Source organism: Sminthopsis crassicaudata, chromosome 1 (genome assembly GCF_048593235.1).
Source record: "Sminthopsis crassicaudata isolate SCR6 chromosome 1, ASM4859323v1, whole genome shotgun sequence".
NCBI classification, from domain to species: Eukaryota; Metazoa; Chordata; class Mammalia; order Dasyuromorphia; family Dasyuridae; genus Sminthopsis; species Sminthopsis crassicaudata.
The window spans coordinates 280,720,334-280,733,019 of NC_133617.1; the positions used below are offsets into that span (position 1 = coordinate 280,720,334).

The window sequence follows — 12,686 nt, forward strand, 5'->3', positions numbered from 1 at the left end:
ACCCTACAGCCTTTAGCAAGTAAGTGTTGGGGAGCAATTACTGTAAAGAACTTCAGAATACTCTTCCGGAAGCTAACAATAGCCTCAAAACTAGACAATGAAAGCTTGAAGAAAGGAAATCCCATTTAAAAGAAATAGCTCCACCCAGGCTAAGAGTTAAGGCTAGTCGCTTGTAATCCGTTTTACCCTCCCGATTTGGGACGCTCAGATGAATCTAACCGGTCTAAGATAATATCCATCTAACCTCAGTGAGGACAGCCCTTATTTGTGTTTAAACCTCCCAAGGCTTCCTACCCACAGCCCTAAAGTCGAGGTGATGATCACTGTGGACCCCGTTCCATCCTTCAGCTCCCTCGCTCCAGCTCCCAAAGCCTAAGAGTAAGCTTCCCGACTCTATCCGAGGCGGGGTAGGGAAAAGCCCGGCAGCGGCAGGCTAGCAGAGAGGGAATCCCTCTTCGCCTCCGGGGAGCGCCTCGGGGCTGAGCGCAAAGCGGACGTCCCCCGCTCGTTTTCTCCGCCTGTACAGGGTCCTCCCTGGCTCCTCCCACTGCCCTGACCCTCTGAGGGAGGGGAGGGCGGGGCAGGTGGGTGTGAAACTGAGCCCTGGGGTGAAGAGGAAGGCTGGGGAGGGACTAGCCTCTGCTAGGTGTGGGAGGTGTCCCGCCCTCTCGGAGCCCGCTCTTGACTCCTCCTCGGGGGCGCTCGCTCTCTAGCGAGTGGGGCGAGAGCCGGATCTGTTGCTGTCCTTGGTAGCACTCAATCCTCTTAGCTTCACAGCCCCGACCCCACCCCACCTTAGTCTACAACCACCCACATTAAGAGCTGAAAATTAGGAGGAACGGAAGGCGAAGGTGGCAGTGGCAGCAGCCGCTTGCGGCCGCTCGAACCTCTATGTATGCGAGGAGGGCCGGAGGGAGGAGGAATCAAGGGGAAGGGAGGGTTTGTGGGTCCGTGTGTGTGTGTGTGTGTGTGTGTGTGTGTGTGTGTGTGTGTGTGTGTGTGTGTGTGTGTGTGTGTGTGTGTGTGTGTGTGTGCCATTGTGTGTGCGCGTGCTAGCCAGCGTCTGTGACTGGAGCCCGCTGCTTTCCAAGCTCTCCCTGTCTCTCCTACCTATGCTTTTGGATCCATCCCGAACCTCAATACATATACACACACATATACACACACACGCACACACCCCAACAGCCACCAACTAACCACCCCCACCAGCTGCAGCAGCAACAGCCTCCGCCGCCGCCGCCTTGTCACATGCAGCCAGCCGAAGGGAGATTTAACAGCAAGGGTTGGCTGTGCCTCCGCTTTCCCTCCTTCTGCAAGGCGATCCTAGCCAAGCAACGGCGCTGATATGTTTTTATTTAATTTGTCTTCTTTCTTTTCTGGGAGGCTGAGGCGGGTGGGGGGACAGTAGGGAGTGCGGACACTAGATGAAGGGAGCGATGAAGATTATTGTTCTTTTTAAGGATGTCTTCCTCCTCCTGCTTCCCCCTGCCGCCTCTCCATTGAGCCTTCCTACAAGAGAAGATGAACCAGAGTCAGAGATGTAGAGAGCAAAAAACAACACGAGCTCCATCCAGCTAGGAGGACCCTCCTCTCCTTGGAGGGGAGGGGGATTTCCAGCGACACATCATTGGTGAAGGGAATCGCAGAGTGAGCAGCCCCCTGAGAGAGGGGGGAATCCCACAGCCCTTTGTGGTGCACAAGCCAGTGCTGACTGCCGACCGTGGTCTGTTTGAGCTAGGTAAGTGGCTGGGGCATTTCTGTTCCCCTATGAGGGTCTTCCTTTCCAAATGAATCATCGCATCAGGCTAGCCTGACTTGAGTTGCGAAAGGGGGTGGAAACTGCCATATGGCGCCGAGTGGACTTACACACAAAGCTGACTTAAGGCATGATAAAATGTATGGAGCTCTCATTCTATAGAAGGAGTCACCGAAAATATAAACCACCTAAGCGCTTCTGGAAGAGCCCTTTTGAGAAGGGGTGGGTAATGTTATTTTGCAGGCTATTTGCTCTTAGGGAGTTAGGTATATTTCTTCTTAAATGTCTTTTTTCTCTATGTCTATTTCTGTCTCTCCCTATCGTTCCCTCTCTCCTGCTGGGACAGGATTTAAGGATTGCCACATGATTGATGTATTTAACTGTCTTCAGGATACATTGGCAATACATTTGATTTCTTCCAAGCTAACCGGGGTTGTTGGGGTTCCAGTTTTTTAGCATGTTTTCTGAGTGTGCGATGCTTCTCAAAGAAAAATGCTTCATAGATATTTCCAACACACTGTTTAGAGGAACTGGGGAAACAGTTTCCATGAATGATACTAAAAGGTATCTCCCATTTGACTTAATCATTTGTTTGTAGTGTTCTAAGATCTTTTCCAGAGTGATATTACTATCAAATATTTTCTTTCTTTAAAAAAGTAATGTGTACACACTGTAAACAATAAAATATACTTGTGTACACATATAAGCAGATTGAAGTTAAATACATAAAAATCTATAAATAATAATGTTACTGTTATTGACATAAAATGCATTTGTGTATCCATGTATTTACACTAGTAAAATTAATCATACACAAATTTATTTTGAGTTCAGTTCTGAGGCTCTGATTTCATCCAAGTTATGTAATGCTGATATTTTAATCATATTTTACTTTCTTGTCTAGTTGATATTTTGTTAATAAGCCCATTTTAATATGTAAATAAGTCTATTTAATATGTAAAATAAGTATCCTGGATAATTGTTTTTAAGATGTAGCACTATTGGTTGAAGCAGATATTGTAGCAATTGAAGGTTAGTCAAGATATTAAATCTTAGAAGAAGCTCAAAGAAAGATTTGATCTAGTATTATTCTACAATGCAGAATAACTGATATTTTAAAACAGGAAAATAATCTGGAAAAAATTGGGGAAATCTTTCTATTCTTAAAGCTTTATACTCTGTATATATATTATAAATTATATATATATATATATATATATATATATATAAACACAAAGTTTTCTAAACTTTATTTTTGGCAATACAGGCAAATTTCTACATGGGGAAAAAGTTAAGAACTCTACATTTTCAAGTTAACCAAGTTTTAAAATGGTATTTTAACTAAGCATTATCTCCTATGGCATATGTGTATGTGTTTATTTCTAGGAGTGCTACTGAATGATTCTATCATTTGTGTTACATAAGGCATGAGTGTACTGCTCACTTAATGTAGATACATTAACTTTCTCAAAAAAACTTTCTCTTTGATTCCATTAAATAAATATACTCTTCTAATAAAGTAAAAGGAGCTTACTAACTTGAAAGAGCTAATGTACCTCCAAAAAGTCTAGCATAAATAAACTACTAATTTATTGTAGCTATATTCATTTTCTCAGACTATTAGTGTGCAATCATTTATTTATTGCATATTATTATTGCATAATAAATGATAATTATCTAAAAACATACTGTAGATTTAAAAGGGTTAAAAAATTAAACAGAATACTCTCTTCCAGTGGCCTCTCTAGTAGTATGCTGAATATTCATAATGATCACAATGCATAATATGCTTTTCTTCCTTTATTTTCAAGAGTATTTGCTCTTACTTTTAGACAAAAAGAAGGGAATCTGTATTTTTTTTTCCTTCTGCTTCCTTTTCCTCTTCTTTTAAACCTCTCTTTGGCACTCCTTACCACAAGGGGATGGGGAAGGAATCTGCAATTTCTATCTTGAGATTTTGGACTTGGCATCTTTCTTCCTTTACCCTGGTCTTGTTCTTTCTGTAGCTTTTTCAAACATGCACACCAATCTATTCATGGGTTTGTTGCTATTCCCATCCTCACTTTGTTAGCCTCAATACCACCATCTTTCTCACTTTCCAAGTTTTCAGACATACCTACAAAAATAATACAATTATAAGAAATCGTTATTTTTTGCCTACTTTTCATATACACTCTAGGGAATTTTCCTCGGTGTTTTATAAACATCTACATTTCCCACCTAATTTGTAGTGTAATAGAAAGAAATGAGATAGCTAGAAAAATGGCAGAAATGGATGCTATTTCTGCCGTAGGTTTAGTACCCATTTTTATCTGTCCACATCATCAAGATTGATTTCATGTATATTAACGTGCCCCAGCATGTAGCTTCTCTTTACTCAGTATTTTAAGTATATATTTTATGAGGTTTTTGCTTAATTTTTTTGGAAATGGTGTTCTAGAAAGACTAGAACTTTTTCACTTTGTTAAATTTATGCTTAGAGGAGTACAATTTAGTGACAAACTCTTAGAAAATATCAATGGGAAATCTAGGAATATATAATCCCCTTTGGGATACATTTTACTCTTCTACACTATATTATTACTGCTTAGAAATCAAATCCTAGAGAACATCCTTCAATTTATGGTTGTCTTAGTATAAAGTTTTTAAATGTCTTTATATATTTTAATGGAAATACTTTTCATTTATTTAAAAAATCCATTTTCTTTGGACAAGTGATGGACCGTGAGATTTAGCAATGCTGCTTAAACTAACTTTTCCACAAAATTATAGAGCTTTGTGTCATTTTCATAAGTTTTAAAGAAAAAGATGAAACCAACATGAATGTTATATGTGGTACATGAAAGTAAATGGCAAGTTGATTTTTGGAAAAGATTTCATTACACCCATTCCAAAATCAGAAAGTATCTAGAATTTTAATTATAAATCAACCTAGTCTTTTAGCCCAAATGACATATGATCCTCCTGAGTTCTTAACCCATGTTTATCTTTACACCCATTTCTGTCTCCTGTCATTTAAATAATGTTCAGATAAATCCTTTATTCTTGTTTTATATACATTGATTTGCTAAAAGTAGGGATGAGTATATAGAATTGACTCTGTAAGATAATATACTTTCCAATTCACAGAAGTTTTTTAACTTTTCCCCCCTCCCACGAAAAAACAAAACACACATACATTTAATAAGTGAGATGCAAATCTAGATAAAATAGCATTTTTTCCCATATGGAGTTTATGGTATAATATCTTTTATAAGCCCTGATTTGTTAATGAATGGATTTAAAAGCAATATTCCTTTCTGTTTGTTGAACAACACTATGTTCACTTGATTGATTTCATTTATTTGTTTATTTTACTCTTCTTGAATGTCTATCATATTATTATCTTAATGTCAATCATAAATGTATAAATGCAGCACAATATTAGACTGATGGCCACAAAAGAAATACAAATTAGTTTCTAGCATTACAGAATATACAATCCAAACAATCTAAAAAAAATACACTAGTGAATTATTTAAGGTATAACATAAAATCAGGCATTCTTTGGTATGTAGAAATGTACATAAGAGAATTTCAAATTCAAGTCATTCTTAAAGGAAGTTCTGGATTCATTCTAACTTATGCTGTCCATCTGGGTATAAAATCAGAAGACTAAGTTCAAATCCTTGCTCTGTCACTTATTGTCTATTTCACCATGGACTTAGCCCCTCTCTGAATATTAATTTCTTCAATTGTCAAATGAAGGATTTGGGATAGATGACCTTTAATATATCTTCCTGTTCTTAAATTTGTTACCTGTTTTCTTATGTTTCCAGAATCTAGGAAAAGAATACTCTATTTTATTTCTATCATTTAGGCTCTATAGCTATCTAAAAGAGAAGAGTGTCCAACTTCAGCAACCATATATATTGTATTAAGAAAACCAGCTAATACATGATGATGACCAACCCTTTGCCAGACTCAACACTATTCTAGTGAATGAAGGAATAAAGCATTTTTTAAGCATGTACTATCTGAGAAACAGTCTGTTAAATGCTAGAGATATAAATAGAGGAGTAAGACCATTCTTACTATCAAAAAGCTTGCATTCTAATAAGAGGATTTTGCTGTAAGTCAAATGGGAAGCTTTCATGGTCTTTAGCATGTGGTTGCAAAGCAGGCAGTAATGCCTTTCCTTTAATGTTATTTCTACCAAAAACTAATAGCAAATTAACATAATAGACTTGTAGTTTAATATTCAATCATATTTTTTCTATTCTATTATGTTATGGAAATGCTTGTTTAATTTCTCAAGTTACATTTGTTTTATATACGTATGTGTGTATGTATATGTGTGTGTGTGTGTGAAAATTTAAGTATCAGTTTCTGATGTCATTTGACAGTGCCAAGTACTTTGCTGAAAAATATTTTCTCTTCTGTGTCTTCATAGAACAAGCCATGATGAAGATATTTGCCATCAGTTTAAAATAATCAAACTATTTGTTTAGGAACAGAATTATAAATAGAGGCTAAATCTACTAGTTTTGAGCTTGTTGTTAGATATTGGTCATTATCAGGACTTACTATGGAAAATAATAACAACAACAAAAACAACAGCTAACATTTATGATTAGTGACTTAAAGTTTGCTAAGAGATAGTGTTTGAAAAGAAGCCAAGTAATAGGGAAATTTTAAACAAAAAGGAAACAATCACTTGAGATGTAAATTGGAAATGGAAGGTTGTTTAAGGCTAAAGAATTATAAGATTGCTAAAACATAAGAAATTCCTCACTCTACAAAAGCTATATTATGTAGAGCAAGATAGATTTCATAAATGTTAACATTTCTACTACAATATCATAGATTTATGTTTAATGTTTTTATTTTGAGAATTATTTTGAATATGGTAAATATCAATATATTAATATAATTCACATTTCTAGCATTGTGATATTCATGTTTTAACAGCATTACTAAAGTCACAAAAATAATTTTATTAAGCCCATGGATAAAAGACTTCTCCAAATGAAATATAGCTTGGATTTGACGGTGTTGTACATATCAAGCTACCCTTAAAGTCAAGAAAACTTGGGTTCATGTCCCAACATCTGATTTATAAAACTGTATGACACTGAGCAAGTGATTTGTCTGAGTGTTGTAAGCAACTTTCTAAGACTACTAAGTTACAGGTGCTGATTTGCATGGATAGAGTCAGTTTTTTCACCTATTTTAGTTCCCTATACTAGTGAAACCACAGTTTTAACCATATCACTTCTCTGCAGTGAAATGGAAATTGTTCCCAAAAGGATGAGTTACAACAAAAACAAAAAACCCTCAAAATAAACTCATTAGTTGTTTTTTTTTTTTTTTTTAATGAAGAAAACACATACCATCCTTTAGACAATTTTTCTCCTAAAAATGTATAACCTTTTTTTTACTTAATGTTTAAAATATGGGTTAAAAAATTAGAAATTTGGTCTAATATTTTCTGAGTGATCACAAGTAACCAGATTATTTGCACAAATCCTCATTATTGAATTTTCATTTCATTTCTCCTTCAAATAATATGTGTCAGATATGATTGCAACATGTCCATTATAATTTCAACAGAAAGCATTATTGTGTCATGCTATGGAAATGCTTGTTTTATTTCACAAATTTAAAATGAAATTTGTTTAAAAATTGCAAAATGACAAAAATAGTTTATAACACTACTTTAACATACATACGCACACAAAAGGCGTACATAATTTTCATCTCTTTTGTTGTTCTCTGCTATCTTAGTTTAGATCAATATAAAAATTTGAAAAGTCTTAGCAATCAGTCAACAAATAATTATTGACTACTTAATATTTGTGAGTCACTGTGCTAAATGATAAAAGTTAAAAAGAAACACAAAAATAAGGCTTTTGCCCTTAAGAAGCTTAGATTTTGATGAGAGAGACAACATACAAACAAGATTAAAATATTCTGCAAATAACAACAGTTCCCATTCTGCCAATTTCATAGCTTCATAGAAATATTAAAATGAAGACTGATTTACATTGGGAAACATGGCTATGGAAGCTTTATATTTGTGTTGTTCTCTCTAGCCTCTTATAGCAAATGCACCTTTTTAAAAAAATCTTTTAAATGTTCTCATATGCATGTCCCTTGGAGCCTTTGTTTTGGTGCCTTCGCAGATAAAAATGTTGCCAATTCTACAATGTCAAGGTAAAATAGAAACACTTGTAAAACAAAGTCCTGAAATATAGCTATATAAAAAATGCAAATTATGGAATGTTAGCAGATTTTGCTCTTGTTTTCCAAGTCTGGCTGTTTTGAAGTAAATGTGTCTAGTAGCTCTCACAGTGAATGTCTCTGGTTCATAAAATCACAATTATTAATCATTCTATCATTAAATATTAATTCCCTTATAATATAAGGCTCATTTTAAAATTGTAGTGGAAGTCTTTCTCCAAATCCTAATAGAAAAAAATGTCATTAGACATTACAGAAAGAATGGAAATAGAAAGCTTAATAGAAATAGGGGTGTGTGTGTGTGTGTGTGTGTGTGTGTGTGTTCTTCTTAACCCTTGAACCACTTAAATTCAAAGAAATAGTATTTTTCCCCCAAAACAAATTTGTGAATGAGTATTTTATATTAAATTGGAAACCAAGCTTTGTGACTAGATTTTTTTTAATTTAGAAGGAAGCCATTCTAGAAACATTTGCATCATCTAGACTCCTCTAAAACATTTTCTAAAAGTATATTTGTTGGCATAGGATAACCTTCTCTTTTGTGAGGGATAGGTGTTAGTTAATCCTATAAACAAAGAGCTATAAAGAATTAATGGTACCATCTTCTGTCCAAAGCCTAACCTTTTAAACACTTACTAAATATTACTAAAGAGATTAGAAGTCTATTAGGTAAATTACCACAATTCACCTAAAGCATTAAAAATAAAATCTCAATTAGATGCTAATAATTTTAATAAAAGTTATTTAGTTTTTGATTTTTAAAAAATCTATATGGGCTGAGGTTCTTCTATTTGAACAATATTTGGGGGATGAATTTGGAGCTTAAACTGTCATATCCATAGGTAACAAGAAGTGGACTCATGACATCTCAGAATATACATTAAATAATCAAATTTAAAAGCCTGATTCCTTCCTTAAATTTAGAATTTTCTATAACTAGTTTGAAAATGATAAAATGAAAATCATTTATAACTCTAATGCCAGAGAAAAGTGAACCAAACATGGAATTTTGGTCAATTTCCATTGCCATTCACAATTTTTTTCCTATTCTTATCATTGCTATTATTTGTTTTCCATGCATATTACCTGTCTCTCCCCCTGCATATTTGCATTCACGTATTTTTTCAGTTCTGAACTACTCTCTGTGAATCTTAATCATAGTTGATGGAAGTTGTAATAAAGTGGAAAAAGCACCATCTTGACAGTTTGCCTTGACTAAGTCTAGTTTTCTATGAAACTTAGTCTTAGTTTCCTTACCTACAGAATGAGAAGGTTAGCTTTCTTCATCTCTAAGGACCTTTCTAGTATGATTTACTGATTCACTAATCCTTGCTCATGCTTCAGCTATTCTATTTGTATTAATTGTATATGTATTTCACATGCTCCACTGAATTATAAAATCCTTCAGGCCAAGGACTATATCTTATTTTTATCTCTTGCTTCCTCAAAATCTATTTTTATTTTTATTTATATTTGTATAATGATCTAATGAAAGAAATAATGTACTCTATAGTGTTCACTTATTGAAATCACACCAATTCTTCAAGGCCCAGATTAAATGTCTCTTCCTAGGACATTTTTTCCTGATCTCTTAAAGTAGATATGCTCTTTTCCTACTCTAAATTCCAAGAGCTCTATTTTGCATGTTCTTTATGACACTTCTCATATTCTGTCTTAACACTGTGAGTGTGCTGCTCTTAGATTACTGAAAACTGGAGTATAGGTAATGTGTCTTACATATCTTGGTATATACTACAGGGATTTCTTGTTGGTACATACATATACATCTATCATAATCATATATTTTGTCTTTCCTATGTTGGGTTTGACTCTTAAATTTTAAATCACTTGGACTTAGTAGCATTAGTGTAGAGGGCAAAGACTTAAATTTGTTTAATACTATATAAAGAATAATCAGTTTTTCTTTCTCTTTCATCCAAAAGAAGAATAAAATAGAGAGCTAGTATAAACATTGAATAAGGAAAGTTTCAGAATTGTATGATAAATTCCCCATCAGTATAGCACAGAGACGAGGTTTTTTTCTTTCAAGTTTCCCTTAAAATTGTCCAATCTTTCTATTTATTGTATCTTTCTAAGTACTCAGAAATTCTGAATTTCATTATAGAAATACGACTATTTTGTGGAAATGGTACAAATGAGATTACAATTGGATTTTTCAAAGAGGGACAATTGTGCAATTTAGGGGCAAGTAGACTATGCAGTAGCTAGGGCCTGGAATCAGGAAAGCCCAAGTCAACTTTGGTGTCAGACACTTAGTAATTGTATAACCCTGGGCAAGTCACTTAAGTTATTTGTCTGTTTCCTCACGTGTACATTGTGGGTAATAATAGCACCTATTACCCAGGGTTTTCATAAGGATCAAATAAGATAATATTTGTAAAGTGATTAGCATCATGATTGGCAAAGAGTAGGCATTTAATAAATGCTTGCTTGTTTGCCTCATTCTTTTCTTCTTCCTTCCTTCTCTGATTTCTGAGAGAATAACATTTAAGTCCCATTTTAAATTCAGCACTATAAGATCTAAATACAAACTACTATTGAAAGCTCACTTTATCCTGAAATTCTTTTATTATTAACTGACCACCATAGGTTAAGGAAATTGAAGGTATGCTTCAATATTGTCATCTGATAGGCTACACATTTTATATTACATTTATAATGCTGACATTGATTGTGTAATAATAGAACATTTACATGTCTTCTTGGTGGATCTAGCATTCCATATGTCATCATAATTCATACATTTCTGTCTTACAGGGTTGGTGAGTTCATGCTAGTTATGAAATACTTTAATGGATTTTTATCAGATGCTGCCAAATTTTATTAATAGTAAATTTAACATGTAAAGATTCAAATCCTTTTGCAATTCCACACTGAGGTGACCCTGGGTTTTTAATGCTATGCCAGAATAGCATAAGTTCTGACATGTGTTTTCAAGCTAGATGCACTTCAAATATAGGCCTCATGACAGATTGTCACCCAAGAGCTAGCCCAAAGCAGAGCAGAGAGGCTAATCACAAAAAGGTTATCTATCAGATCATGAATTTTATAGTCACAGCAACTGATTAAAACAATTACTAACTCACAGAAAGGTGGTGATCTGCCTAGATGGAAGGAGGGGTCACAATAATGAGATCACAAATCTTTTAAAGTATTGCAGAGGATTCATGGAATTTAACAGGTCATTCAATCCATCTGTCTTGTATTCTTGCCATTAATTATTTATCATCATTGAAGCTTCTGAGGATTTTACAGAACAGAAACACATGCTAGATTGGGAGTGGGGATGGGAAGAAATGGAGGAGGAAAGGATAGGAAGAATATTTATAAAGTGTCATGAACAGATGGAATTCTTAATAAATGTTACTTAATGATCTGGGTTTTGCTATATGAGGATGCTTAAATTGTTTATAGTGGATGACTGGGCAGTGGTGCATGTAGTTCAGACAACCCATTCTGCTAATTCAGCAACAACAGTCTAAAAAAAATTGGAGGAGACAACAGTGCAGTATGATTATTAGATTGTGAATTAGAAGACCTGGGTTCAAATCCTATCTCTTCTACTTGATAGATTTCTTATTTTGGACAAGCCATTCAACTACTTAAGGAATTAATTTCTTTATTTATTAAATTGCTGGATTAAAATAAACAACTCATCAAGAGCTGTACAACACAAAATCCCATACTCCTATATTATCACCATTTTTTGAATGCCTATGTAATACCCAGTTAGAGGTGTTGATGGGGATGAAAAGATGAATATGATACGATTGGTGCTCTCAAATTGATGTTAGTATATAATAATTTCCTGTGACGTACAAAGTAACTTGAAAGGAATAGAGGTATCACATATTTTGGAAGAAGCAGCACTTGACTTGAATGAAGGAAGGATGGATATGATTTCACTAGAGATCAGAGGCATGGCATTCTTGGTATAAGAAAAGCCATGACAAAAGACAGGAAAGCAGAAAAGTATGGATCTTGCTCAGAGAATAGCTAGATATCTAATTTAGGTCAACATAAGTTACATAAAAAGAAGAAATTTGAGATAATGGTACAGAAGTTGCAGCCAAATTGTAGTTGTCCCTGAATGGTAAGCCTAAAATATCTGGACATATTTCATTGCACACTGGGAAGCCATTAAAATTTTTTGATCATGAATTTGATCAAGGCCTATACTCAGCAGGATAATCAAGGTTTTTTGTTCAAGAGGGCTAGCAAATTTAGAGGACACCATATTGGAACTGTAGGTAAAAATAAATGGGATAGTTATGGATCCTTAAAGAGGAGGGTAGTAGAAGTAGGTTAGAAGTGCCAAATCTCTGTGTCCTTTGAGTAATTTATTTAATTCATCACCACTACTCTATCAGTTTATGGGTTTTGTTGCCAGCCATTTCCTCATCACTTTTTTTAGTGAAGTCAGTGGGTTCAATTTATTTGTAAGTAACTTCCAGAACTATATTTCAAGTCTTAATTGAGTTTGGCATCATGATCTACCTAACCTCTCCAGCTAGATTGTCTCATAAGCATAATAATTTCAAAATATTTAAAGTATTACTGATTATGCCTCTCCAAGAAGCTATCCTACAATCTTGCCTAACTTTGATAAAAATGACACCATCTCTCTAGCCACCTAAATTCATAACCTCTTAGTGATTGTCAACTCTTCTCTCTCTCACAAGCACAC

General features: G+C 34.7%; 1 protein-coding gene across 3 annotated transcripts in view; it reads left to right on the forward strand.

Moving 5' to 3' along the window:
• Nucleotides 1–763: 763 nt before the first annotated feature.
• KCNB2 (potassium voltage-gated channel subfamily B member 2) overlaps nucleotides 764–12,686 on the forward strand; it is a 493,206-nt gene continuing 481,283 nt past the window's right edge. The window contains exons 1-2 of one of the 3 annotated variants that reach the window (XM_074278870.1): nucleotides 764–893; nucleotides 1,461–1,738. The gene's annotated coding sequence lies outside the window, so the exon portion shown is untranslated. The other 2 variants (XM_074278869.1, XM_074278871.1) reach the window with 2 other exon arrangements.